This window comes from Eubalaena glacialis, chromosome 19 (genome assembly GCF_028564815.1).
Source record: "Eubalaena glacialis isolate mEubGla1 chromosome 19, mEubGla1.1.hap2.+ XY, whole genome shotgun sequence".
In the NCBI taxonomy this organism is placed as follows: domain Eukaryota; kingdom Metazoa; phylum Chordata; class Mammalia; order Artiodactyla; family Balaenidae; genus Eubalaena; species Eubalaena glacialis.
The window spans coordinates 49,054,732-49,059,132 of record NC_083734.1 but is presented as its reverse complement, the minus strand read 5'-3'; positions in this window follow the sequence as shown (position 1 = coordinate 49,059,132).

The following is a 4,401-nucleotide window of genomic DNA, read 5'->3' as shown; positions in this document are numbered from 1 at the left end:
CAGGCGGCAGCGAGGTGGCACAGCCCCAAAGCTCCCCCGTGGTGCCTGCCACTGAAGGAGCTAGGGCTTTGCATCTGGGACTGATCCAGCTCCCTGTCGGGGACAGGATTTGGCTGTGCTGGGCTGTCACCCAGGCCGTGGAAAACGGGAATTGTACCTGAAGTCTCCACTCTGAGCCCGAGGCTGCTGCCTCCATGATTTTACCTTCAAGTTGCTCTCACCTCCTCGGGGGCCCTGCTGCCCTCCTCATGGCCCCGGGGGAGGTGGGAACATCAGAAGCTCTGCTCCCCACTTGGGGAGGAGCCGGCCTGTGATGGAAGGATTGGCTGCCCTCCTGCCACCAGAGTCTTAAGGGCCACTGACCTCTCCCCAGGAAGTGGCTCAGGCCCCCCCAGCTCCCTCCAGGACAAGGAAGTCTTAACTTCAGTGAGAGCAGACGCCTGACCCCAGGGCCTGCCAGCCCTCCCCTGACTCTGGGTGCAGCATCACCCTGCCAGCTTAGGAATTCTCTGTAAAAGGGAAGCATCACTGGTCCAGAAATGGCTCCACAAACCTGATGGGCCACTGGATCCTGACTCATTGGGCCGGTGTGACCCCTGACACCCTTTCCAGATTTGTCCATTGCCCAGGCCCCTGGCTCCCTGGCTGGCTCCTGGGAGAAGAGCAGAAAGGAGGATTCCACTTGGGAATCGTCTTTTTCTAGAAAGCACGGATGGGTAACACAGGTTGGATCCCACCAGCATATCGCTGCACTGGGGGCTTTCTTGGCCAGAGCACCCAGATCTCGGGTGGTGTCGGGGACCCTGGTGGTCAGGAAGAAGATTCCCTTCCCTCCCTCCTTCCCTCCCTCCTGCATCAGCACCACTGGGGCTCCTGGCAGCCTCACCAACCCCAGAGGTCTCCTCCTCATCCTCCACCACACCCATCTCTTCCTCCCTCCTCATCCTTTTCCCCTCCTCAAAGTGATCCTAAGAATGTTCTAGCTGAGCCCATGTTCGAGATTTCCACACTGGGGCAGGCACTGCTCACCTGGCTCAGACCCAACCTTCCAACTTCCTGCCGCCTGGTCTGCTGGCACCGCTGACTTGGGCATGGCTGTGCCGGTCCTCCGCCGGCTCCCCAGAACAGACAGAGGCTGAGCTCGGAGGAGGGGGTGAGACGCCGGCTTAGGGGGTAACTGGATTTACTCATCTGTGTGTGTGTGCCTGTGTGCCAGCGTTATACCTATGTGTATAGCTCTGTGTGTGTGTGTGTGTGTGTGTGTGTGTGTGTGTGTGAACCACCGTGTCCCTCAGAGCCTGCATATGCATGTGTGTATGGGTATATTTGTGTACATGTGTGTCAGTGTGCCCCGCAGTGCCTGGCTGGTGTGTGTGTGTGTGTCTTCTCTGTAGGCCTGTCTGTGTGAGTGACGCTGTGCTGTGTGTATGTGAGTGTGAACACAGGTGGTAAGGTTTGCACATCGAGTCCCCCGTTGCCCTTAGTTCCTCTTCTTTTTCTTCTTGTTTCTCGTGAACAGTTTGATTGAAACTCAGGAAGCAGCAAAACCTCCAAAACAACCTGTGTTTGAGTATGTGTGTGTGTGTGTGTGTGTGTGTGTGTGTGTGTCTGCGTGTGTGCTCGCCCAGAGGCCGGAGCCTTCCTTTCTGTCTGCCACGCTCGCCGGCCTCCTCACCACCCTGCCTGGGCATCCCTCTCTCTCACCCCCGTGAGTCCCCTCTTCTGCCTTCCTCCACTTCTCTTCCTCACACCCACTGCCCAGCCCTGCTCCCCGGCCCCGCCTGGGTCCTCTCTGGAATGAGGCCCCCTTCCTTCCATCTCTTCCTGCAGCAGTTCTGGCTCTTTCTTCAGAAGTTCATCCTGTAGGTGTCAGCCTCCTCTCTGACCAGCACTCCGCCCACTGCCTTTCCCTCCTCGTTGGGGCTCTGACTAGTGAGGCCCCAAGAGCCTCAGCCCCTGCTGGACTGGACTCTCCACCGGACCGTGTGCAGATTGCAGAGCCAGCGTGGCTGAGCGGGGTCCAGGCCTCCCCCTGCCTGCAGCCTCCTCCCCTGCAGACCCACACCCATTGCACCTTGTCCAGGGGGGAACAGGCCCAAGCCAGGCCAGTAGACAGGCTCCTTTGTACAGTTCTTATAATAAACCTCCCCAGTGCCTCTGACATGTGGGCTTTCTCCTTCTGTGCTTCTGCGTGCGGACATCGACGGGAGCTGAGGGCAGCAAGAAGGGCTGGTGGGGATTGAGCCAAGTGGGGAAGACTTGGGGAGCTGCCAGGGATTGGGGAAGGCAGGATAAGGAGGGCCCCAGCTCCCTCCTCTGGCTCCGTCTGGCCGTCTCCTGCCCCCTCCAGAAGGAGACTGGGACTCCAGCCTCACAGCTGGTGTCCAAGAGGCCAGATGAGGTCAAGAGTCATGCCCTGCTCCCTTCACGCCCCTAACAGGCAGCACCACACCGCGTCTCCCTGCCCACGACAGCACCCAGTAAATGGGTGTTGGGACCCGTGTCCCCAGCCCCTCCTCTCCAGAAGCCCCCATAACTTCTCTGTCCCTCAGAGGCCCTAAGGTGCCTATGGGTACACCGTGTGGCCCCGCCTTCTCCCCAGAGGTACAATTCCCCCAGGATGCTGCCTCTGACCCCTGACCCCAGGAAACCCGGGGTCCCATGGACCTATGACAAAGAGTAATGTTATGTAGTGAGCTCAGGCCACAATCCCAGTGGGTGAAATATAATTTTAGATTTAATTTTGTTTTCTGACAGCCAAGACTGTATTCCTCCAAACTAGTGAGTATTAGTCCCTTTCAGGATTTCTGTATCCCCTTTTCCTGGGTCCTGAGGTTACATGGCACCCTTGGGGGCTGGGGAAGGGAACCCCCAGGCCACCCCGACATCCCTCAGCCATGTCCTTGAGCCTCTTCCCACAGTGTGGTTGTCTTTGCCTGCAGGGGAGGGGCCTGACATCCCCGCAGGGCTCCCTGAGCCCCCCACCGGGGTGCTGACCTCCCTCCCAGAGGTGGGGGAGGGGCTCCTTCTCACATGAAAGTTCTCCAAAACTCTCCCAGGTCCCTCTCTGGCCCCAAGGACAGGAGATCTTGGGGGTGCCCTGACCCACCCTTCCCCTGAGCCTTGAGTGGTAAAAGAAAAAAGGCAAAATCCTGGGTGAAAAACATAGATAACCGAAGTTCCTACTTCAGAATCAAGACCCTCCCCCAGTTATCAGTCCTACGCACCACCTGCCTGCGGGTGAACCTGAGTCCCTTCAAGGCTCACGACCGCCCTACGAAGAAGATATTATTACAATTATTTCTGTTTTACCCAAATGAGGAAACTTGGTCTCTGAGAGGTTAAGGACGGGTGTTGCTTAACAGGGGTGCAGTTGACATGTGAGACAAGGAAATTCTGCTTTGTGAGAGGCCGCCCCTCCCACTGCAGGGTCTTCACTGCCCCCGGCCCATGAATGCCAGAGGTGTCCGTTGGTCATTTGACCTTGGCAATGGCCCTGGAGCATTTCCCAATGCTCTCGGCATGGGGCAGGACCACCCTTCGTTGAGAAGCCCCAGGTGACTTGAGGCGGCTTTCTGGTTTCCTGCAGGGTCAGGATTCACACCCGAATCCTTCTGAGCCTGCAGGTCTCCCCTGGTAACAACAAGCCAACTAGAGTCAGTAGGCGAGGGCTGGGGGGAGGGGCAGAGGTCAGAGCCCTCCTTTCCAAACTGAGGTTCTGCCCTCTCCCACCACCCTCCCAGGGTTACTGGGGGTCCCTGCCCTCTTGTTCCCCAAACTCCCAAGCTCTGTGTCCCTTCTCCCTACACCCCCATCTCTTATTTTGATGCTGCCTTCCTGGAAAGGTGGGGTGAGAGCTGCCTGATGTCGGGGTGCACAGCCCAGGGCAGCCGGGGGCAGAGGCAGGAGTGGGCTTACGAGGCCTCCTGTTCCAGGAAAGAAAAGGCGTCATAAGCCCGGGACAGAGCTCAGTACTGTTGTCACTGGGGAGGGAACAGCATGGCCCCAACTGTGACAAATAACCCTGCAGACGGTGGGGCCCCCATTGCCCCCACCCCCTCCTGGCATGAATGGGAATGAAGTCCAAAGGACACATCTGCATCCCTGCCCACGGGAGACGCAGATGTGTGTGTGTTTGGAGGACACCTACTGCGCCCCCAACCTCCGTGCCCCCTAGAGTCACCCTGGGCCTCAGGACCAGCTCCTGAGCAGCCCCACATCACACAGCCCGGCAGCAAACCCGTGTGAGCAGCTACATGCACACACACACACTTGTGTATCCCAAGCCTTCTCCGTCTTCCTCCCAACTTTGGGGGATGCTAGCCCCAAAGCTAACCAAGGCTTCCATCACCAGGAGGTACTCTGCTAAAGGAAGAGACCCCTGGATTTTCCCCCATTCCT